Here is a 26,042-nt window from a genome sequence, read left to right as displayed (position 1 = left end):
CCTCATAAAATGTTGAGTAAATAGAAGCGCAGAAAGACGGCATCCCTTAAGAGAGCATCGATTGCTAACCTTGGACTTCAAGAGTGAGGGTTTGTATGTTTTTGTTTGCTCTGCAAAGCAAAATGACGAGAAAAGACCAAAAATACATGAAGAACAGAGTCTAAAAACAGCTTCTTCTTTTTTTTAACTGGGTAGTCAGTTGAAAGTGGAGTCCACACACGACAAAAAATCCATACATGAAAAAATGCGAGGATGTGAGTGTGGCCAAATAAGTGCACTAAGCGGGGGAGAAAATGAGCTTTTTCATTGCAAAAAATGACCCTCCTTCCAGGACATTAGAGTGAAATTGGCTATTACGGAGTATTCTCTTTTCTGAATAATAAAACGCCATTTCACAAAGAGAGAGTGGGCTATAGAGAGAGAGAAGAAAAGATGTGAGAAAAAAAGGGAATAGCAAATCTATTATCTGGGGTTGAAATGATCCAAAGTTTTTAAAAAATGCAGCTGTCTGCAACTCTGAGAAAAAGAAAAAAAACCATTAGGTAGCGTCTTAGTAGAACATGTAAATGTGTTCCATTTACGGAGTGCAAGCAGAGAGCTGCGTGAACTGTCAATAATCGCCGCTGTTTGCTGCAATCGTGGGCCCCCGAGGGGGCAGCCGGCGTCGGTATTTTCTCTCGCTCCTAATTAGCCCTTCCTTCACTCTGCTACCTTTCGCGCAGCCCCATTGGCTAACCCGAGCTTTGTCACGCAGGAGCACTTACCACCCCGGGTTCATTTTGCCCCCTCATTCTAATTACCCTCACGCTTTTGACAGCCGCAGCCCGACGCAATTAGCGTCGCTTGAAACGCTCAAAGTTTCCAAGTGACTCCGACTTGAAATTCCTCTCCAAGAGGCTAGACGCTATTCTGCCTGTCACCGTGACAAAACCCTACGCCTGCAAAACGTACATGTTGGAAAATATAACGTTAAAGCTGCGGAGGTGACAGAAAGGACTGCACACGCTTGTCGTGGAAGGAGGCCAATGTTTCTAAAAAAAAAATAACAAAGGCGACTTCACTTCGATTTTTATCACCTCATTAGGAAATGTCTCACTTAATAGAGTTAGCTTCTGAGCCCATTTGCTGACTGTGTCGCTAACCAAAACAGCAGCACCTACAGAGGCACGGAAACTGTTTCCTAGTAAATAAATAATACAACAGCTTTCATACCAATTACGTAGATGAAATTTGATAATTTCTTGTGGCACACCTGATCTCTCACAGCACACTCATTTGCCAGAGCACAGTGTATGGGAGTTGCAGAGAATCCGTTCTCTTAACTCATTCAAACCCAAAAACGTGTAAACACGATTTTTTTAATACTTTGTCCTTCACTCCAAAAAACGTATTTATTTTTTTTTTATGCAAGAACATACAGAAGGCTTTGATGCAGCTTCTGACATGAAGAGGTGGCTTAAAGCGATGGTAGTTACTACAAAAAAAGTATAAGAGATCAGCCAGGGCCATGTTGCAACAAGCTCTTTCTCCCAGTGTTTTAATCAGGAATGTGAATATTGATGAAACTTAGCTTATTCTAATGTTAATTGCTGCAAAAACGGAAACGGATACAAATATACTTTAGACCAATCTTTCTTTTGGTAGATTCCATGTATTTATAGCAATAGAAAACAATACTCTGTGGGCAAAATCTAGTAAAACAGCCGGGAGCAAAGGGAATTGCTTCAGTGAAAATGGCTGGGAGTGAAATAGTTAAGAGTGCGGTACACTATTTGAAGAAATATGGTCGAAAAGAGCTTTTTAGGATATAAGATCGGTGTATGTCCAAAGAAATATTTTTACTGTTTTTGGCTCATAATTGCACCTTGAAATTAACAACAAGATTTATTTAAAAAAAATAAAAAAAAACATGATTATACATGCATTATATTCTGATGCCAAATCTGTCAGTACTTGATCAAGTACAGGTCAACAAGAAAGTCGTTAATGAAACCAAGATGAGGGAGAATCAATTTGTCCTTTAGATGGCGAGAAAACTCCCCCTAATTGATGCACCGATAGCCTCTGACCAGAATGATCCACGTGGGTGTGGAGGGAGAGGGTCAGTGAGGCACGAGCTAATCAATAGCCGGGCCCCCGTTTACGACAGCGTTGCCGTCTTGCCTTCGAGCTCTGATGGATGTGTCACATGGCGAGTGGCCGGCTCGGAGAAAAGAGGTCACAAAGGCAGATGACGTACGTTTCCCCCGTGCGACGGATCCCCTTTCGAATTTTAATACCCTGTGAAATGCATTCCTTCCTTGGCTGCTGTGATAAACCCGTCAGTCCCTCCGTGAGGAATGGCAGGCGTGGTGATCATTAGTCTTGGCGGTTAAGCCGCTGACTCCACTCTGTGTTTTATCAGCCGCCATCCCGCCCGGGTTCTGCGGACGCTGCGGGTAATTGTGGTTGTTATTGGGATAGATGGACTGACCCCGCAGCTCCCCACGTACTGTTCGGCTCTGCCGACGTCTCCTAATGAGGTGATAAACAGCGGAGCTAAGCAGAATCCACTCGCATTGACACGCATGTTATTTTAAAGAAGAAGCCATTGGCCAAATGTTAAGGATTGATGATTTGTGGCACGCCTTTGGTTGGCGGTATATTAGAGTTTCACGTGAAATGGGAAATTTAAAGCAAAATAAAATGACGATGGCAAATAGCAAAGCCGTTATTGACACTCTCTCCATGTAATGCGAGAAAAGTCATCATTTTTACTGCTGCCTAAGGAACCCGTTTGCAACATTGTAAGATGAGCTAAAAAAGTGGTGGGTAGGTGCTTCTGATTTTGTTAGCAGCAGAGTTCAAGTAAGTTTGGAGAACTACTTTACTAAGTAAATGTGTAACTAAAGTGAGACAAGACAATCATTATTTCAGTGTGTATATTTTTGGGTGACATTTTTGCTTGGTCATGTGCAGCGAGCTTTTTCTAAAATAAGTTACAGTATGTGCATTGGCTCAGTTAAGGTTGGACAACACTGTCCTAATTAGTCGCCTGGGTGCATCCATTTGAACAAATAAGCGCGCTCCATTTCCTAACTGTAATTATTGCACGCTATTGTTCACCCATATACATTCAATAGTTAACTGCTGGGACTGCTTACTACCCAAAACAGCAGCACAGGAAAACAGTCTGTCAAGTTTATTAAGTGGTGCGGAACTTGTTGTACATAACTTCTCTATGCAGTAAAATAGATAATCCTACAGGAAGTAGAGACTTTCGATAATAGTTTTTTTATTGGTCACTATTTGCAGAAATGTGGAAATAAGTGTGAAAATGTGAGAGTTGTTCCTTTTACCTCACTTGTTTGGTTGATTGGGTATGAAGATTTCTGAAAATAGGACTTTGGACTTTCCACATTTCCAGTCATTCCTGTTGTGGAAGTAATGTTTAACTCGAGTTCTTCCCGGTCGTCTGCGTTCCAGTTCACTGACACTTTATAAAAGGTGGGCAAGATGATGCGCGCAAAATTCCGGCATCCCAGTGACGAATGAACATCTTTTCATCTGGCGTTTTTGTTTGACTACTCAATTTTGGATGACGACAGGTGACAAAAGGTCACAAGCTGTGAGGGGAAATGCTATCAAGATGACTGCAAAGGGAAAACGTCCATATCCATAATCCCTATGTGTAGGCGGAAGAATGAAAATAAAGTGGTTGGACGATCTTTATCTGTAGCCCAGATTAACATGAATTTATACAATCAGTGAGGGAATTGAATACTGCTTCATAGAGAAGGTTTTGTCTAATCGCCATGGCAACCACTTTTGCCTTGGCTATAATTGGCTGTGATCCCTATTTGTGGCCCTGTTGACATGAAGCCTTATCAGGCATTCTGGTCAGTGAGTGACTGTGGGCAAAGTAGCTTTTCAGATTCCTCCCTCTGACCTGCCTGCTAAGCCTTCTATTGAGCTCGACAGAGCCAAGCCAGGCCCGGGAACGCTCCTCACTACGTTTCATTCAGGGATTTCTTTTTTTCCCCCCTTACGTCTTCAGTTGACAGACTATAATTCACTACTGAAAATCCCCCCACCTAATACATAATTTGTTTTCTATCAACACCCTTGAAATTGGAAGTGGCTCGGCAGCTCAGATGGGCGCATCTCAAACATCCCGTGGCACCGTGGGTCGTTTAAAACGCCCGCAGGTGAAATGAAAGGATAATGAATGTCAAAATATTGCCATTTGGCCAGTGTGGCCACCGGACCGTACTGCGTATTTCTATCTCGAAGTTCATCTTGGACGGAGTCATGGCGGACCTTTTAAGCCTAATCGCCTAAGGATATACAAGAAAGAGCGGAATGTTAAAAAAAGAAAGAAAGTGGGACAGTTTTTAGAAGTTAGACAGAGTGGCGAGGACTGACACAGACGGAGCGTAGAGGCATTGCTTGATGCTTGTCATCCCCCATTAAGCTTCCTTTTTGATTGGCCTTTGTGGTCTTGGAAACGGCAAACAGCTGCATGCAAATGGCGCCCGTTTCCCCCCCCTGCGTCTGGCCCCCATTGTTCCTTTGACGGAGACACTCTCTTTTGCGGGCATAAAGGAGGGTGTAGCCTTTAGTCAAATAAGAGCGCCCCCGCCGCGGCCACAGCGGGGGCACTTGAAGATTGTTTGTCTTTTTATGTTGTTTGCTTCAAAATAATACTGGGAGCCCAAGAGGAGATCTGAGAGTCAAGCTTGGCCTCCAACGGCCCGGGAATGCCTCTATAATCCCATATCCGGAGTGGTCAGGGAGTACATATTTTTTTCTTTTGGAATGGAGATTTCCGACGAGAATGAGAAAAGTAGGACAAATATCAATGAATTATTGATAGTAGGGGAACAAAGTAGCAGCAACTCAAATATGTGGCGGTACTACGACGCACGAACATAATCCATTTCTGTGACATTGGTCAAAATTTCAAGACACAAGTTCAATGTCAAACCAAGAAAAACAAAACAAAAAAAGCAGTAATGTATTATAAGCCATAAGAGTGTAACGGTAACACCAAAAACATGATTTGGTACATACCTTGATTTTAAATTCAGGTTTGGTTCACATTGGGTGCAATGGGGGAACAAACCGCAAAACTGATTGCTTTATTTGAACACCAACATATCCATGAAACATCAACAGCTTGAATCTTCTTTACATCAATATTTTTCTTCTAAAGGAAATGAACAATGAAGACAAGTTCAACAAAACCTGCATGACCACGGAATTGTTACCGCACTAGTTTTGCTTTTCATATTGCTAGCTAGTTTTTAATGATGCTAGCCATGACGACCATGACACATATTTCATACTGTGTTTTGCTTACTGTCGTTCACATACGGCAGCTAATTGTTGGGCTAATGTAAATATAAAGCAATGTAAAGTAAATCAAAGTCCTCGTTTAGAAAAAAGTTGCTCAATACCATATCAAGGCAACAAAAGCAGGTAGAAGAAAACCTGTGAGAGTGCTAACCACTTAGCAGAAGCAACAAATTATCCAAAACACAACCACGCACATCACATTCAGAGAGCCCATGGCTTGGCGCATCTCTGTGTTGACCACACACATTTGCCATTGTTAAATACAGAGCAGATTCGAGCATACTGAAGAGAAAAAAAGTCTTCCTTACACACAGGATAATCACTCAGGATATTAGTTTAAACTAACAGATATCTTTTGCTGATATGCTCAAATTTGGCCCAATTTTAGTGGAAGTCTTACACCTCACAATCCACACACCATGCAATAGCCAAACAACCCATATTTGCGAGAAGTCTACAGGCAGTGCCATGCACGGACGCTTGCCACGTGAATGACGGCCAGTGGCAGGGTGTGAGATGAGCGAGGAGATTTGGGACAAAAACAACACCTGCTTTTCAAATACCAACAACACAATATCTCTCATTTCATTTCAAGCGTCGACATGCGGCCAAACACTCACAGAGTAGTGGTAGAGCTTTTGCTAGCATTTCTTGTGACACTTAAATCCATCCGCTTCGGGCCTGCCTTGTTGGGAATTGTTTCTAAAGACAGTGTCAGACAAGACCACAATAGCCTCAGCCGCGCCCTCCCTTTCCCAGACGACTGCTATCAGACACTCTAGATTGCGATAGGAGGATTCCAAAATAGAAACCTGCTATTTACAAATCCATCCGGTCCATTTGGGGTTCGATGCGGCGCTGTCTTCTGTGATGTTTACATCGTGACGTTACTGAATTCAAATGCTGTTGAGAAAACAGCCTATTGTTGAAAGGGAACACATTTGTCAATTTCAGACCGAGCTCAACTCAGATTCCATGTACAGTATTATTCATTCTCTCCATTATCAATTGACAATTCCAAATCATAAAACTGAACAGTGACTGATTATTTCATTAACTCATTCACTCCCAGCCCTTCACACTGAAGCAACCCCCTTCACTCCTGGCTGTTTTACTGGATTTTGACTGATTTTGGAAGGCCCACAGAATATTGTGTTCTATTGCTATAAAAACATGGAACCTACCAAAAGAAAGATTAGAGTCTCTTCTTTCATCAGGAAAACTCAAATATACTTGTATCCGTTTCCGTTTTGTGGCAATTAGCATTAGAATCCAGCTAAGTTTCATCATTATTCACAAACCTGTTCAAAACACTGGGGATAAGAGATTGTTGCAACATGGCCATGGTTGATCTCTTATACTCTGCTGCCACCTGCTGGCCGTGTTTTGTAATAACTACTGTTGCCTCAAGTGACCTCTTCGGGTCAGAAGCTGCATCAAAGCCTTCTGTATGCTCTAGTACAGGGGTGGCCAAGTTCGGTCCTCGAGAGCCACTATCCAGCCTGTTTTCCATGTCTTCCTCCTTCAGCGCAGCTGATTCTAATGATCAGCTCATCAGCAAGCTTTGCAGAAGCCTGACAACGATCCTGATCATGAATCAGGTGCGTTAGTGGAGAGAAACATGGAAAACAGGCTGGATAGTGTCTCTCGAGGACCGAACTTGGCCACCCCTGCTCTAGTATAAACAACATGGGACCATGGCAATATTTAAAGTAGAACACTTTCATACGTTTTTAGGAGAAAATTTGTTCAAATGGAGGGGTGGGGGGAGTTCTATTTTAGGCTGAGATCAAAATGTCATAACGGCGCAAATCGCTTCATCACTGTGCAATAATATGTGATGAACTGTGTCTATATGTGTCGGTTGGTGGGCGTGGCCCCAGAAAGTTAGGAGAGTATGGTGCAAACAAGTCAAGCAGTAGGAAAACGTATACAAATTGGCTGTGACAGCAGCAAAGCATATCTTCCGTGTCAGAAGCCGATTACAATAACGCTTCAAATGCATTTGGTCTTGACATAATATAGCTAATGCATCATTTGATGGATTGTGGTCATGGTCTGGATTGACTGTGGCCGCTAACAAGCTAACACAGCCATACACATGCTCATTACCAAGTTCCAGGTCATGTAAACACGACCAATTAGATATTCAAATTTCAGTCAGTCCTATAGCCGTTTTTCAATGTCATACTATTGATCTGAGCCTAAAATTACATTTTAAAAACACTGTCATTTATATCAATATTAATAATCTGCCAACTGAAAATGGAAAGACCAAATGATACACAGATTCCTCAGGTGGGCCAATTTGGAGGATGTACACGTGCAGGTGATAGATTTTTTTCTCTACTTTTCACATCAACGCTTCACTTGATGGCTCATGAGATTTAAGACTTTTTTTTGACATGATAGCAGCAGCTCCAGTCATGATAAGCCGTCTGCTTAGCTGCAGTAGGATTTGAAAGAGGGCGGCGTATTTTGTGTTTGGAAGCAATCGTGGTTGTTGAGGCAGAAAATAAGCGTTAAAGTGGCCGAAGCAGCTGCATGATTTGAGCCTCGTTGCTTCTTTTACCAGTGAGTAATTCAAACTGAAAGTCCGGTTTGACAATGACTCAGGCATAATAAATAAATAAATAAAACTTGCCCAAATGTGTTTTTAATACCATGAGATGGGATAGTACAACACAACTTTACAATGACACCCATTTTATGGGTTTGAGCATGAACTTAGGCCAAGCAATGACACTATGAATCATGATCATAAAAGATTTGATTCAAGGTCAGGAAAACACGCCTGGTGAAGTAAGAAGTTTATGATTATTTATACGAGTGATGCTGTTTTTCCAGCCACTTCCAAACTGGCACAAGGACAGTACGCACTGCACATTTTCCATAATATAATCGTTGCTCAAAACATGCTAAGATACTGTGATGTATGGCGTATATAAAACACACTATCAACACCAACAAGTCATGGCTAATCAAAAAAGTCAACCCAAAAATGTTCTTTCCGATGATATGTTCTATGAAGCCCCACTAGTCTAAGCACAGTGTTCTGATTAATATTGAGTTGGAGGAATATGAGTAAAACGGCAAAATGCACTTGTTTTTATGCAACTCGGGGGCAGCCATTTTGCCATTTGCTGTCGACTGAAAATGACATCATAGTTGTTACACCTGAATTTCCCTCTCTAGAGTTTGTTAAAGTCCCTGTAAAGTGAAAATAAAGATGTATTTTAAATGTGACACAGTAAGAAATGTGTTGTTAACAACAAATTTGGATGATTAACATTTTTTCCAAGTACATACAAAATGAAACGTCAAAATCATGGAAAATTACAACATTGTCTCCTTTGGCAAATGCTGTGGGCGTGCCGGCACGGCCGATTGAGTGAAACCTGCTGCGAAATGGATGATACTTCATCCAGAAACTTGAAAATATCTCACTGGGCATTACTGTCAGGTTTAGTCAACCTAGAACATTTAATAAACAACAGACAAGGAAAGAAGACAAGAGACTTAGATTATTTTTGCTCGCGAGGAGAACGGACAGAGAGGTGCACAGATTTCCTATCAACCCTTCAGCTGGCCTGTCAATTAAAGGCAAAAAATATATATATAAAAAACTATTAAAAAAGCTCCTAACCGCTTTTGAAGCACATTCTGCCTAGCCCTCTCTTTTAATTTCTTTTAGGGCGGGGGAACACACAGCAGCAACCATCACGGATATGAGTCAATGTGCAGATAATAATACAGATGTGTCTTTCTTCGGCGCTGAAGGTTTCAACAGTCAAAGTTCAACAGTTCATCCGCAAAGTGTTTCAGTCGCTATCTTGTGATAAGGGCATAGTTCTTGTTTTTTAAGCTGCAAGAGCATGAGTCATGCTTTGCAATACTATAAAAGTAAATATGGGATAACTTATGTACATTTATTACACGCCGACACCAGAGGCATTAAAAGACTTTTTGTGTTAGCCTTGGTTGCTCTGAGTGCCACTCTGCCCCACTGTCATATGGTGTTCCACAGGGTTCAATTTTGGGGCCCCTTGTTGTCAGTATGAGACACGGCATTGTTTTAGTCTTTTATTGTATTTACTGTCTTTATCTTATAATTTATTGTTGCAACTGCCTTTGTTTTTATTTCTGATGTTTACTTAAGCGGATAAGAAAATGGATGGACTTTATGCACATACCTTGTTATGCAGCTATGGTTGTTTTTAAAGTGCTCTAAAAATAGAGTTGAGTTGAGCTAGCTACCAGCTAGCTTGCGAGTCAACAGGCTTCAAAATTCTTCCAGCCGACAAAAGGGCGGCGGTCTAGGTCGCGGCGTTACCTCCTTGCTTGGGAATTTAAACAATGACACTGAGCTACTATGTAAATTGTGGCATTCAGGGAAAATATGTATTTATGTATTTTATTTTCACGCTGCAGACATTGCTAGCTAGATTACTGTGTGCCGTAGAGGAAGAAATTAGTGGCCTGGTTTATCTACCCAAAATGTAGGGAAATGAAATGGTGGAAAACTGTTTAATGCTGTATCTCCACAAATGAGTACGACATACTCGTCTTTGCACAAACTTTCAGCAATTATCCCCGAATGTGTATAATGTATTTTTAGAAACAAATCTATGATTTCACTTCACAGGGTCTTCTTGTCATCTTCTCTTAATTAAACGCAGTTGAACCTCTTGTGGTTGTGCAATACAGTATCTTTCCCAGAAAAATACATCTCTAGAGTCGCAAACAATGTCAGAGTTTAATCGCTTGGCAAGATGGTTTCAAAATCCCCTCAAACAGCTTTTCTTGAGACACGTCGTTCATTATTAATTTCGTTAAGGAAGTATTTGTACTTTTGGCAGTAAAAATAGCAGAGTAGCCAAAACACAAACAATACCAGAATGTTAAAAAAAATATATATATATATATATATTTTTTTTTTTTAAGTTTAGAGCATTCGTTATGGTACAGAGAGATAGGAAATTCCCACATGGAACAAATTAGGTAAGGGACAGGAAGTGTAACCGTCTCGTGCCTAGCCACATGTCTACGCTGTAAATAAATACAGTTCAGATCACAGCCTTTAAAAGGCATTTAAACAAACAAACCTCTCCCGGGCTTAGTAGATTGGGCCAAAGCAATAACAAATGCCATTGTTTGTGGTTTTATAGCATTATAATTCTTACTGTTCAAACTATCCCTTGTCTGCATCATCGATAGCTCCTATTGATGTTGCACTTTCCTAAAACATTTAAGATGTTATTTATTTTCATTTTATCATAAGCCTTATTTGATCTCATTTCATTTATTGGAGAAGTTACTGCTAGCAGTTAACAGTTTTTTTTATGTTTCACATTTTGTATTTTATTCCCTTACTGTAGCCCATATGATTCAAACTATGATTTCTGGTGGACCTACACCCACACACAATCAACATGGTGGATTACTTTACTGGAGACAAAACTGCAAATAAAGACAATACAGGCGGTCCTCGGTTCACAGCGGAGTCGACATTTGATGTTTCGAGTTTACGAACAAGTTTGCACAACGACGTAAGAATATGTTGGCTCGAAGCCCAAGGCGGCACACTCAGTTAGCACCTCACTGTCTCTTCTTTGATTGTATTATATTTATGGCCAAAAATTGTTTATGATTTACAATAATTATGACTTTCGTACTGCGTTAGTTATAGACTACGCACATTCCGACTCAGACGTAACCGCCGCAGCAATTTACGAATGGAACTTTGTTGTCAAACCGAGTAGAGTCTATGATAATTACTGTGCTCTATAATCAAAGTTGTTGATTGGGTGGATGAGCCCTGACCCAGTGGGTGGAAACATCAAAGTTAAAAGGAAGTCAACCCTCAAAAAATGTTTTGACAATATGTCCTATGCAGCCACACTAGTCTAAATATGGTATTCTGGTTAATATTGCGTTAGTGGAATATGAGTAAAGCAGCAAAATCCAGCCGTTTTTATCCATCTCAGGGGGCGGCCATTTTGCCACTTGCTGTCCAGTAAAAATGACATCACAGTTGCTCAGGTCTCAGGTAACAACCAATCACAGCGCAGCTTTAGAAAACAGGTAAACTGTTATTGGTCGTTGCCTAATCCCTGACCAACATTGATGTCATCTTCAGTCGACAGCAAGTAGCAAAATGGCCGCCCCCATAGATGGATAAAACAGCTGGATTTTGCTTCATATCTCATATTCCACAAATGTAATATTAATCAGAATGTCATGTTTACAGTAGACTAGTGATGTCACATATAACATATTATTGTTGAGAAATGTTAAAGGCTGACTGCTTTATGGCATGCATCACTTCCCTTTTTCTCCATTCGTAACAAAGACGGAAGTCAACTTGAATGTCGACGCACGATTACTGCTTTCCTGGCAGAAGCTGTAAAATAACTGAAAAGTTTTGTCTGAGGAGGCAAAAAAGAAGAAGAAAAAGGGACGCTACCTGGATAAAAGGACAGTCAAGGATCAACATTAGCCCGGCTTTCACTTGCTGGCGTGAGCAAAAAAATGGCGCAATGCACTTGTCCTGGGAAATGTGGTCTTCCTTCAGGGCATAAAAATACCACTTTTGTCCATATGGTGTCGCCATCATCAATGTAAACTGAAAGTTCCTTAGTGTTGCTTTAACATATGTGGAAAAAATACGAGACTTGATCAAATTTGGAACGACAGTGACGATCTTGCTTTTTGTTGAAAACGCTCACGTGGTAAAACCTGGAAATTGAATGAAACCTGGGTGTTGTTGTGACGCCATTCACTTGTGATTTACATTTCAAATCGCAGCCAAAGTAGTTGCAGATGGTCGACGAGTCATGAAAATTTGCTTCAGAAAACCGCGCACTGAGTTCGGCCCCCTTGCTTCACCACCGTTAACAAGTCGTCCCGGGTACTATTCCGGCCTCTGCTGTGCTGTCCGTTGACACGTCAGTCAAGCTGAGGAGAAAGTCTAATTCGACGCCGTGTTATCGTCTGCGGAGAAAACAAACCCTTTCAAAGAGACAAATAACTGTCACCAAGGCTAAGCAGCTGAAAGGGAAACGACGCTCAGAAGATGAAAAACACACATGCTCTAAGGCGAGCGCCATTCTGACAGAATTAGTTCATTGCTCGCTCGACATCCATGTCTTTTTTTGTGTGGGGAGTTGATGAAACGCACCGAAAGAGTGCGGCGTGGATATACTCTTACAGGCTTGCCCTTCCCTCCACTCCCTTTCAAGCTTGTGTTTTTTTCCCCCGCCACTTAAAACCCAGCTGGATTTTCCGCTCAAGGTGCCTTCCCTCAGGGCGGTGGATGGAGCGGGAAGATGAAAAGAAGTAGGAACGAGGAAGGAGCGGTGATTGAGTTTGTCTTAAACGCATGCTCGCGCCTTCGCGCTTCAGCCACCGAAACGGCGTCCACCTGGGAAGCAAACCCGGGAGGCCTTCTCCTCGCCAGGGTGTCGGCACACGTCACAAATTGAACACAGATCGAGAGCGCAAAAGGGCAAAGCAACAACATAAGTATTACACATTCGCCGAGCAGCTTTTCATTCACCACTTCATAAGTCACAATTGAAATGCACAGTGTGATTTTTCACAGCTCGTCCAGGGCCTCTGGACTCAACCAAGTGTCACTAACCTGTTAAGTGTCTATCCATTATTGCCTGTGTTCATTTGCAGCTTACACCTGCCTACACTTTGCTTTATGGGCCAAAAATGCTCCAGCTGGGAAAGACCATTTGAGGTCGTTATACCCCAAAAAAATGAGACGATAAAAAAAAAGCTGATCACCAATCAGCGATTGAGTTTGAAAACAACAACAAAACACAACAACCTATCACCAATTCGATCAAACGATAGAGCAATATATCTATTTAAACAAACTTGTATATTTACTATGCAGTCGACCGCCGCCATTCGCAAGGGGATAGGAACTTGCCCACAAATAGCGAAAACCTACATATAATTGGCGCCAATTGAAATTCAAGGAGAAAAATAGAAATAAAGAAAATTCTTCAAAAACCACTGATCAACATTAAATATAACACAAAATCGTTTTTTTTCGACATCATTAATCAATCGGGCAAATTAAAACATTACAGCTGATCACCGACTTTGCACAAAATATCGTCCAATCCCAATCCAGCCTATCAAATCGGTGTAAAGTCTAATCCATACCAGATATATCCGGCCAATATCTGGCCTTTTTTCAAGGTACTGGTAATATTTGAGGCTGTTTTACAATCACGGACTAGAAGTTAGATATTAGAAGAATAGAAAATTGCCGTTCATTTTGTTCAATTTTAAGGGAAAATGCTATATTGGCATATAGAGGTCTTTAAAATTATCTCTCATTTCAGCGGTTCAGAAAATGGATTGATAGATGGATGATTTTGTGGGGGCGGGGGAAACTGTATGTATCAAAAGTACTAGTGGTATCGGTATTGGTGACTAATCAAGAGTTTGTTGGATTTGTTATTGATACAAATATTAGCCGAAATTAAAACTTAATACTACTGTGTTGACATATAGTCCTTAGGTTTTTCTTTTTTTAAGACAAAGGACTATATAGATTTGAAGACAAAATGAACTTTAACCATTGTTGACATATGTTCGTGAGGCTACGACATGTTCTGACTAATTTGTGTCACTACCGTAGTCGCAGACTGAGACCGTGTGTGCTGTACTAATAACAGACATTGAATGCGTACGCCATGGAAAACAACAGCAGAAAACAAAACTAAACAAAAAAACATGAATTGGACTCGTGCCAAGACGTAGAAAGGGGATGCTTGTATTGTGCAGTGGAAAGGAGAGCATAATAAGCGTTAATCACAGATTTCAGCCTTTCGTAGGAAGTAGCGTCTACCTATGACGACGTGGCCTTGGCGTAGATCGGCGCTCTGCTTATCTAGTTGCTCAAGGGCCAGGTGAAATAAATGAATTTTGCTTACCAACAATGCAACCAGCCAGATGTCTTCCATACAGATTGTGCGGCTCAATAACAACCCTAATTACTGTTGGTAGCCGAGATAAACAGACTGTGGCTCAAACAAGTCCTCGAGTAATTCAAGTACCCCGGTTCAAATAATGATCGAGGCAATTTTTCTGCCTCGGGTACCCGTTTATTTATTTATATATTTATTTAGTGTGCACTGTCAGGTAAAAATCAAGCCAACCACAGCAACAACTGACAGTAACTGCGTTTCCATTACAGTTTTTGCGCAAAAGTAAAAGCCATATTGTACTATTTCGATAAAGTAGAATTTCGACTTGTCGGTGTTTCCATTGAAGAGCGTTTCGCTTCTGAGGCGCAATTCTCGTAATCTCCCGTTTCGCGAGATCTCGCAGTTCTGTAGGAGGTGATCTTGATGTTTACGGAAGATGGACGCCCTAAATTGTTAAGATTATTTAAAAACATCCCTCTCCCCTCATCGGGCGGGTTCGGGCACTTGGTGTTGGTGTTTGTGTGTGTGCGCGCGCTTATAACTTGTGTTATGGTGCGGATGGATGGATTCCAACGAGGACGTGCACCGTATGTCGCTCGATTGCTCGTTGCCCGGGGTAACGGTCATTTCTCATGCAACGATGTGGAATATGCATCGAACGGCGGCATATTGGCTCTATAGCTAAATCGCTTTGTCCTTAAAAAGACTTGATATCCCTTCCTACTTCCCTTCCTCCGTGACCGCCAACTTGCCTTTTGCGCAAAACTGGGGGTAATGGAAACACACCTAGTGACAAATAAAATTACATCTAAAATCACGTTCAATTGCCAATTAAGGACACTAATAAACAATTATGCTGACATTATTTTTATGCCGCTTGTTTGTAGCATTTAGCGGCTAGTAGCGGCAGCAGCTAGCAGCACTCAAGAGCTCGTTAGCAGCACTCAAGTGGTTTTTTTTGGGGTCGACTTCCCCTTTAAGCACAGTTTAAGAAAAAAATGTTTTATCTAAAAATGAAAACAGAGACGGTCATTCGTTTTTAATATTCTGTATTCATAGTTTCTTTAGCCAAGCAAAATTATACTGTTTTTATTTTTATCAGTATATCTGATTATTTGATAGAATTTTCAGTAGGCTATCCAAATACCAAAAATGATGAATCATCAAAATGATCATCAACCTTTGACGCCTCATTAGATGGCGTAGCAGTGGACAAAAAATGATCATTTGAGTCAATTCCCATATTGGAGCTCACTAATATATTTCACCAAGACACACATGCTTGCAAGAATTGTTGAGTTTTCAGAAAATGTTGAGACCCCCCCCCCCCCCCCCCAAAAAGCTATTTCATTCCATCAAAAGAATTCCATGTGGACCTTCGCTTCACCTGGTGCTCTGGCCCTAAACATAAAAACTTGTTGTCTTGTCAGGTGGTGTGTTTTACTTCTCTCTGCCTCTGCCAGGTGGGGAGGAAAAAAAACACATTCCTCACCCCCCACCACTATCTGTGCACCGCTGCCCACTTTGACTGACTTGAGCACGATGACCTTGCCCCGCTTCCTTTCCTCCGGCATTCCGCTCAATAGGGGCAGATACGGGAGCGTTGATAAGGAGATACACATTTGAGGGGGGTGGGGGGGCGTGGGTCTTGTATTGATGACGGACAGTTTCCTGCCCCTCAACCTGGATGAAGCCATTGTGCCTCCCCTCGCACCCTCACTGGGGATAGACGCTACATGAGAGGGTCAATAGCGATAGCGCGAGGCAAACAAAACCGCTCTTTGTGCTCCACTTTTTCTTCTGCGCGGCATACTTATTCAATTTCCTGCACGGCGGGAGAGGGCTTCCTTATCTAATACTGTTTAGACCTGCAAATCGGCTGGTGGCCTTTGTTTGTAGGTGACCCACCCCTGAGGTGACATTTAATTCCTGGGCAAAAAAAAAAAAAAAGTGTGGTCATGCGCTAAGGCATAGGCTCTCCTGCCTGAGGAGATTACTAATACAGTGAATGTAACAGTGCTGCATTCATTGCAGGTGCGGCTGAGCAACTAGCTGCTGGAGAAAGAGAAAGCCAACCAACACATATTATTAGATTCTTATCATATAGCAGCACACAGCAATTACAAGAAACGAGCGAAAGGAAAGCAGAAGTAGGTGCATAAAAGTCTTCTGATGTTATATTTACAGCATTTCCTACTCCTCTGAAGGTGACGTTTTATATAAGTGAAAAAAAAGGTGGTGGCTACATAATAAGAACACTACACAACTCTCCATTACTGGACGTGTTCTTTTTGGAAAAAATAAATTCAGCTGGCAAGCTGCAAAAGAGAAATAGATCTGCTCTTTTTTTCGCAAAGGTGTTTGTGTGGCTGCTTGTTGCCAGGCAGATTTCGCGGGGCACTATATCATCTGCAGCATGAGCACAGCAGAATATGGATAGATGTGGCACTAATATACATTTTCTATAGTGCTTGTCTTCATTCTGAGTTTTTGCTTACTTTGAGCGGGAAAGGCAGTGTAGCACCTTGGAATCGTCGGCAGCCAATCAGAAGGCAAACATTCACACTCAATCACACCTTTGGGCAAATTAGAGCCACAACTGTGCTGCTCTTAAACATGAATAAAAGCTCATTGAATCATATTGGCTAAAAGATTTTCAAGATTACAATTTTAGTGTTCAATAGTACATTGATTGATGTCGAATGTGTGATTTCCAGCTTCCTCATTTTAATAGATAATTTTTTCTTTTATTGTTTTTAATCTTGTGTGTGTCCAGTTACAGTGTAATTTGTACTGTACCCTGGTTTGAAACACTTGAATATATCCTTACCCAGATTTAACTGAATTTTAGAAAATTTCAAATTTCTGAATACCCACATGAATACAACATGTTCAATAATTATATATTAAACGGATCTGCCAAATGATAGAATACAATCGCTCCTTTCTGCCTTGTCCCGTTGTTTTATAATCAACAGTAGAAAAATGTGGGTTGCAGCCATTACTTCCATGGACTCAATTCGTGTAAAATGGGCCAATGATGTCGTTTTCTGGTAGTTGTGCATCAGTAAAGTTGTTTCCAAGTTTGACATTTACAGTGTTGCAAAATCATACTCTCCCCCACCTGGCCTCGTTAAAAAGAATGTAATTGACAACTATACTTGTCAAAGGCATAATAATCAAACTTGAAACCCTAATCCTGTCATAAAAAACTATTTGAAAATGAAATGCTGACTGGAAAGCTATTTTTGAAACCCTAAACCTGGCTCAAAACCCTAATTTGAAACCCTAAACAATGGCTTCAAACTTTACCTTGAAATCCAAACCCTATCTAAAAAATATAACCCTACTTTGAAACCTTAACCCCATGGTTTTTCCTGTGTACAAAATTCAGAGGCGGCCACCTCCACCTTATTGCTCGCCACCTCCAGCCTGAGTGACTCATAATAGTCATATTCTTATTGGCACTATTATTCTTACTATTGAAACATGGAGTTATTATATGTTGCCTGTAAAAAAAATGAAAGTGAGTCAGTTGAATTTACAGAATACATGCACGTCATGGCGCATGGTCAGGATTAGAGATGTTCGATATTCTTGAGTAGTCACCGCTACTGATACCACTAGTAAATAAAATTCCCCACCCATAAATGACAGATGATTTAAAAAAAAGACCTATACATCTCAATACATTATTTTTCCTTAAAATTGCATGAAATGAATGGCAACTCTGTATTCATATAATTTTTAATTTCTTGTCCCTGATTGTAAAACGGCTGCAGGAGGGCGGCCGATAATGGAATGGGTCACTGCCGTGAGTACCGATACCTTAAAACAAGACTGGTATTGGCACTGATACGATACCTGGTATCGGTAGTCCCCTATCATAGTCAGGATGATACCACCTTGGCCTCAATTTGAGCCAAAAAATCCTGTATTGAAACCCAAATTTGAAACCCTGACCCTGTCTTGAAACCCCCTTTGGTAGGTGCTGCTGTTCTGATTAGCAACAGAGTTTAAAAGGGCTCAGCAGTATGTGAACTATGGCATGCATCAATGAACTTAAAAGAGGGAGGCAATGTGAGGAAATCCGGCAGTCCCCTTCTAAAATCCCTGCTACTTTTTCATTTGTGTTAAGCTTGTTCTTCTCCTGTATTAAATATACATGAAATCTAAATCCAGCAGGTTCTTACTCCCCCCCCCCTTTTTTTTTTAAATTAAATAAATCACCCTCAATATGTTTGTCTGCGCTGCAAACAAAAAAAAAGTTATGTTTATGAACCTGATATTTGAATCCCTTCTTCCTTCCTGGTTAAATATCAACGTGTTATGACAGCTGAACCCTGCAGCGACTTACACGGGAGCAAATACAAAATTACGAAGTAAACTACTTTTCAGGGTTGTAAGACGGACTCTTCTATTATTTGAATTAGGCTGCCTGGGGAGAAAAACAAGCGCAGGCAGCTTGTAAGAGAAGGAAAAGATTGAAGCAGGCATCTGATTCGGTGTTTTCACAACTTGTTACTATGTGATATTAAGAGGGAAAGCAAATGGAATCAAACTGTCAGAAAATGTAGTTTCGACCCTGATAGATTAAGGCCTCGCAACAGGAAATCGTGTAAACATAATAAAAGCGGAGGTCTAGGGCAAAGAGGCTTGATTTTACATTCTGGATTGAAATATGATTGCTGCTTGCGCCTCGTTGAACGCAAACAAATCGCTGTCGTAAACGTCGGGCGACCCCATCGCGGATGGCGTTGTATTTCATTTCCTCCGAGTAGAAGTGAAACGCTGATCCCGGAGATTCATACTTCTCCGCCTCATTTCAATCCGCTGTCGTGTTTTGATTCAAAACTTTCCATCTCGCTCGGCTACTATTAAAACGGCTTGTTGTTATTGCTGCCTGTTGGCTGGCGGGCCGACAAAAGCGTATGGGTAAATAAAAGTAGGATAAAAATACAATAATTAAACGTCTCAACGTGGTGCTAAATCTGCATGATGACCCCCGCCTCGTGGCTTGAAAAGCGCCCAGCAGCCTGATGTATCACGGCACGCAGATTGACCGCTCATCTGTGACTCTCCCATGGTTTGGCCGATAATTCATGATCGCCCCGCCACGGAGCGACGGCGGTAACGCTCAATATGAATTATAAAATGGCAAGCCAAGCGTATCAATGGACGACAGACTGGCTGTGCATGGCCCCGAGCCAGTGAGGACTTAGCGCACAATAGTCCCCCCCACCACCCACCACCCATCGAGAGGAGGCCCAGGACTGGAAATACCAGCATGGCACAAGGGAGGCTCTTCAAGCGGCACAATGCGTGGCACTGCTTGAGACAAAAAAAACGTGTTTTTAACCTTTACCACCTTTTTTGGGGGAGAAACGCCAGCAAGCTGGTGACAAGCCAGTCCAGTGTGCAAGATGCGGGAGGCATAAAGAGGATTCTGATGTTGTGAATTAAAAAAAAAAAAAACACCCAGCAGAGTTTTTCAAGTTACAAGAAGCTACTTGTCCAATTTTTTGCTTTGACTTTCCCGACACACGCTCATAAATTATTAGGCCGACTTTGTCCACCTCGTCCATGTCAAATCCTAGCTGCTGTGACATGCTCGGTATGTGCTCTAATTCTGAAATGATAGGAAGAGCCAAAAGGAAGAGGAAGTAGCAAACCAGGAAACAAAATGGAACCGACAAGCTACTGTGTGAGTTATGAAATGACTACGTTTACATGCCATCAATATTCGGGTTAAGGTTAAAATTCTGGTTTCAGAATGAGTCTGAATAATCTGTCGACAGAAATTTCTGGACTATAAGGCGCATCTCGCTATAAGCCGCGCTAGCTAAATTTGTTAATAAGTTTGTCACACATATAAGCCGCACCCGACTGTAAGCCGCGGGTGTTTTAATGGTACCGCACTGGATTCCCGCGACTTTCTTTTCCATAATGAGGGCGCAAATTGTCTCGCTCTAGTTCTGTCTCTCTATTTGGGCTCACTTGGTTTGTTTTGCTCTGCCTGACGCGCCTGTGCTTCCTTTATAGCAGAGGTCCCCAACCCTGGTCCTCAGGGACCGGTGTCCAGCCTGTTTTCCATGCATCCCACAGCCAACACAGGTGATTCATATCATCAGCTAATCAGCAATCTCTGGAGAAGGCTGATAACGATCTCCACCTGTGTTGGCTGTGGGAGGCATGGAAAACAGGCTGGATACCGGTCCCTGAGGACCAGGGTTGGGGACCTCTGCTTTATAGTATATATAGCCGCACCTTCGTATAAGCCGCAGGGTCGAATGCAAGTGAAAAAAGTAGCGGCTTATAGTCCAGAAATTACTGTACATACTTGCGTAGACAGAGTATCTCCCTTACATGGTAATGTGACCAACCGCCATTTTCTACCGTTGGTAAGACATTATTTCAGATCCTCCTCGGTTCAAAATTGTATTGCTGCGCTGTGTCAATTTTTTCGCCATTTTTGCCCATCTCTGCTTTTGTGTATTTCTGGTGGGTACTCAAAAGACCAAGATTCCTTGTGAAGCATGTGTAAAACACTTGTTTAATCGAGGTACCTCGATTCGCCTTTATACCATGAAGAATTCGGGTTAGAAAAGAGGTAACTCGGGTCTTATTTGGGTTTTTAAAAACCCATTTGGGTTTTTACGCGTCTTTTCATGGCCTTACAAAACCTGAATACAGTATTCAGTAAAATTCGGGTTATTAACAGCATGCAAACATAGTCACCGGTCCAAGAAAATTTAAATAAACCCCAAGAATTAGTCAAACTGAACGTCTACAATCTACATGTTTATGTTATCCTATCGTGCCATAATTTATCTCAAATCTTGCTATTATATATATTTGCGTGTTAAGTATTAAGTGTTAGCTATCATGCTAATGCTACCATGTTAAAGCTATGATTTTTCTTTTGTTCAAAAGTTAGTTTCATGCTACTAGCTACGTAATTAGCTTGGCATAATAATGCTTGTATTAAATGCTAATTGCTAAGTCAATGCTAAGTACCATGTGGCCACAACAAATGTGATGGCCTTGTAGAGCCATGCTAGTCTAGTTAGCTTAGCTTGTACTTCTTCTGCCTTTAGGTTTTGTCGTTTAGTGTTCGGTGAATACGAAGCTGGCGTCTGGCGTGATGCATCAAATACTTAACAGACAGCGACAACAGAGGGGAAGATGTGAGAGTCCAGTCTGAAAATGTTCCCACTCGGGCTGGGTAGGGGATGGGGGGGGTTGTTTAATTCGGTTAAATTGACACACAAAAATTTGCCTAAAAACTATATTGAATAATTTTAAAACCAAAGTGGCACTCCGAACCAATGTTTGGCCACTTCCGTGTTTCCGCACGGACATTTGTTGTTGCAGACACACTTTTCTGGCGACAAATGTCAATGGAGATGCCTAAGGTTTGGGGTCGCTTTAGGATGACAAAGAAAAATAAAGTTTTGTGTAATTACTGCAAAGCTGGGGCGATTACCAGAGTAATTGATAAAGAAAAATCAATAGGATAATCGATTCTAAAACGATTTGTTAATTACATCCCTACTTCACACCCGTGTCGCAGGCTTGTGAAATTCCCTTACACACAGCCATCTCTCGTACTTCATCCTATAGATTGGCAGGAAGGAAATAGGGATTCAAATAGTATCAAGTTCAACAACATAACATTTTTCCTGTAATTGTAATTTGGTTTTGAAACACAGCCAAACAATGGAGAGGAAAAAAAGACAGTATGAACCTATTGGATTTAGGTTTCATGTATATTTAATACGGGAAGCTAAATGCAAATGAAAAAGTGTTAGAGCAATACGTTTGGATTTGGATGACCGGATTTCATCAAATAAACACCTGCCTCAAAAAGAGGCCTCAGTTCATACACTTTTAAACAAATGTTAACCACAGAGCTCATATAAACATTGTTGCCAACCAAAACAGCAGCAGTTTTTCAGGGGTGGCGACTAATCCTATCATGTTATGAATTTGTTCTCTTCATAATGTTAAAGATGATCTTGTGTTATGCGGAGTGTTCAGTAGCCTGATATGTCACTCCACAATGTTGTTTGTGTTTGTTCTTTGTACCACCCTATTCCATGTCTGTCCTTTTCACACAGAACAGCAATATGAGAACCCCCAGCTGTGACAAGCTGTGTAAAGATGGTTCAAATTTTAATGCAAATTGATTTTGTAGCTTTTGTGTAAAAAAAGAAAAAATGTCAAAATGACTATGGCGTTAAAGGTCATCAGAACAACAAATCGAGTGGACTTTTGCACTGGACCCAGAAATCAAATAGCGGTCTTCTCTCTTAGTAAATATATAGACGTCATCTTTGCTCCATCACATTTATTACAGCCACAAGAGTCTATTAAATGTTAAGTATAGGTACTTTTGTGCTTACGACTTTGGAGGACCGTGATTTTATGGCGACGTCTGTTTAAATTCCAGTCTAGTACACGTTATTTATATTCAATGTCTTGTGCCGTTATTTAAGGCGCGTACCAAACGCCAACTCCGCCGCTCCAAAGTAGGCCACGCAGGTATCAAGTCTGTTTGGGTCTGCGGATGAAAGACGCCAGACAGAGTGCGCGGCGGCAGCCACAAGTGCACCGGCACATACCCATTGTGAGCCAATGAATGCTGAAATCGGAGTCTTACAAGTAAAGAAAGGGCAGATTTAGGGGGGATTACTTCCTGTGGTCTTTGTCCACATTCTTGGTCGGCTCGGGTGTTTAAATAGCAAACGGTTTGATTGTTGTGTCATAGCAGTGGAATAAAGAGCAAATGTTTGTTGAGACACTGTACTAGCACGGGCATGAAAGTGGCCCCCAATAAAAGACATGAGTTTGAGCAACCGTTCTATAGAAATGGCACAGACGTGGAATGTGGGGACCACCTGGCAATTTTCCGCTTAAGTTAGTGTCAGAATTTGAAACCACTTTCACAATGGCCATTTAAAGAGGGTTACGCACATACCAAATTACCAATGATTGGGCTGAATATGATGCATTTATATTTCTTACTGAAATTGGCTGACCCAACAATCGTGAATGTTAAACACGGGGCTGGGCAATAAATCTAATTAATTCAATTATTCGTCATTTCAATAATCAAATAGTTGAAAATTTGCTAAACAGTTAAACCGAATTTTGTCTTCTGGATTATTAAAAGCTGTTGTTCTTGTTACAAAAGGTAGAATGTTGGATGGGTGGTTTACGAGACTTGTTTACATTAGCTACCAAGTACATAATTGTGCCAATTATGAAAGTTAAGTTTATGCTAAAACTTATTTAGAATCGGTATACATTAATTGTTGTCTAATGAGCATTTTGCACAGGAATTCTTTTTTATTAAATGAAAGCTTTAAATAAACATTTTATGGGTTTATTACATTAAAATAAATAAAAATCATAATCGTCCTGAATGACTGAAAAATAAATTTGAGATTTAATTTTTCGGCTATATCGCCCAGCCCTAACTGGTTAAATATTTATGATGGCAAATCCGAATGTGTCTGGTTGTGAAGTGAAATGTAACGATGGCCAATTAGGAGTCACTATAGTACTATAGTGGAATCATAATCATGATTATTTTCTTGATTGAAATCACGATTAATAAATATGATTATTCTTTGAATTAATTAAAAAAATTAAACACTTTGTATTTCTTTAACTTCCCAAAAAGACAACTTTAAATCTAACCTGAAAGAACAATCAGAAAAGTAAATTAGTAAGAAGTAAAATAATAATAATAATGTCAAAAGTATGGTAATAAAGATGAATAAATAAATTGTATAGCTGCGGTTCCTGCTGTGTGCGTCTTGGCCTCTTAGGGGCAGTGTGGTGCAAGTATGTAAAGATACAATTACATTAAGATAAAAAGAGTAGAAGAAGAAAGTCACGATTGAAATTTACTATGGAAGGATATACACTTGTGTGTACAGTTATATTACTGCCAGTATGTGGTACGACAGCATTTGTGCGTGAATATTCATTATTTGAAGGACTTTCATTCCCGTAATTAAATGCTTATTTTTTATTAGCCTGTCAATGGGATTTTCTATTGACTGCTAGCATTAGCACTGGCGATATTTCCAAGACGAAGTATGTCCTGTATTTAAATATACAATTTGTGTACTTATTTTTGTTGTGTGTTTAGTTGTACTGTCAACTAGGGTGTTATTAAAAAGCATAGAGTACACTCAGGGAAATTACTCCATTTTTCTTTGATTACAATTTTTCTGTGATTGCGAGAAGCCAAGATTAGCATAAGGATTTTCACATTTTAAAAATCAGTGTGTGGGTACCCCACTTAAGCCGACTCTTTCACTGCCCTTTTTGTAAGGTTTACAGGAATGTGTTGTGTTATTGAAGTCATACCATGAATTTGCTAGCTTCAGGCGTAACACAAGTGAAATGCTTTAAGTGTGTGAGAGAACAGTAGGAAGTGCTGCACAAACAACTTTGCATTGAAAGCAGTAGTTATCTGAATGTGCCAAGCCGCAACGGCAGTGTGTAAGAGCACTTTTGACATCCATTATGCCAATTTGAAAACGGCTTGAGCTAGGATTACACCTGTTTGCATTTCACTTGCTGGGAAGAGGTGACAAGTTTCATACCAGACATTATCGTCCGCTATCCTGTTGTGTTGAAAGCAATTGTAACTGTTCAGACAAAACACCAAGTTAGATTCGAGTTTATCGTTCCAAAACTGTGTGCGCGCAACAGTGAATTCCTGCTCGCCTCCAGTCTCCTCCTGGTCAAAGAGAGTAATATCAGTAATGTGTGTGAGCTTTGTTTTGGGTGAAAAGCTGATTATCGTCTTTGCTTTCAAGGGGCAGGAGGTCATTAGCAAACACTGAAGGGGCTCAAGTCAAAGCAGCTCAGCATGGGAAACTTCAGGGTCCGACCAGCTGGAGGTGAATAGAAAGCAGAACGATTCTGATATTGTTTTCATAAGGAATCCACACGCTCGTTCCATATCGACGAATGCTCAATATGCATTCTTTGCACCGAGGGCCCTCACGTCAGACGTAACCCAAAACCGGGCACTTTTGCATACCAAAGCGCTATTCTGTCTTTTTAAGTGTTTCTCCAGGTCTACTCGACTCAACTTTGAAGCCAAAAGCTGACGTATTTTCTTCAAAAGCCGCCGTGGTACTTCTTTGTAAGATATACTGCCGTCAATAAATCCACAAATCAATGAAAGACTGCTTGGGTCGCCTGCTCCAGCAGCTGTTTTATCATCGCATCCAGAGATAAATCTATCGAAAGAACAAAAATGACAATGGCAGAATTGTAATGAAAAAGCAAGCTTCCTCAAAAAGAAGCCACTATATAACCCGCAATCAATGCTCGGCACGCAAGCATGTGATTTTGTCTTACTTTGTTGCCAGTACAATGGGAACAAAAAGGGGTGGGGGGGGGGAGGTGTAATGATCGTCATCAAGCAGCCCGAGCAGCGGCATCGGTGGTTTTGATGGGCATGTAGCAGACGGGAGTGTTTTGTGACAATCCTTGTAATTACAGCCAAACGCAGCCATCAAAAGTGAAGCAAGAAGGCAGAAACGAAGGCTTTGGATGTCGCCGAGGACAATTAAAAACACAGAGGCGTTCCTTTCACTGCTTTGGCACCAAATCAAGAGCCCCGCTTTTGATGGTGACAGGTATACATGCTGCATGGAATTCCATTGGGCGGCAGTAAAATAAGTACTTCCTCAGGGGGGTCGGCTTCTCAAAGCACAATGACAA

At 41.1% G+C, this 26,042-nt stretch overlaps 1 protein-coding gene across 11 annotated transcripts in view; it reads right to left on the bottom strand.

The window, feature by feature from the left end:
* The window catches only part of adgrl2b.1 (adhesion G protein-coupled receptor L2b, tandem duplicate 1), a 162,881-nt gene that overhangs the window by 90,060 nt on the left and 46,779 nt on the right, over positions 1–26,042 (bottom strand). The gene's annotated exons all lie outside the window — the stretch shown is intronic.

Source organism: Vanacampus margaritifer, chromosome 2 (assembly GCF_051991255.1).
Source record: "Vanacampus margaritifer isolate UIUO_Vmar chromosome 2, RoL_Vmar_1.0, whole genome shotgun sequence".
Classification (NCBI taxonomy): Eukaryota; Metazoa; Chordata; class Actinopteri; order Syngnathiformes; family Syngnathidae; genus Vanacampus; species Vanacampus margaritifer.
The sequence above is the reverse complement of the archived record's forward strand: the minus strand, read 5'-3'. Positions and strand labels throughout refer to the sequence as shown.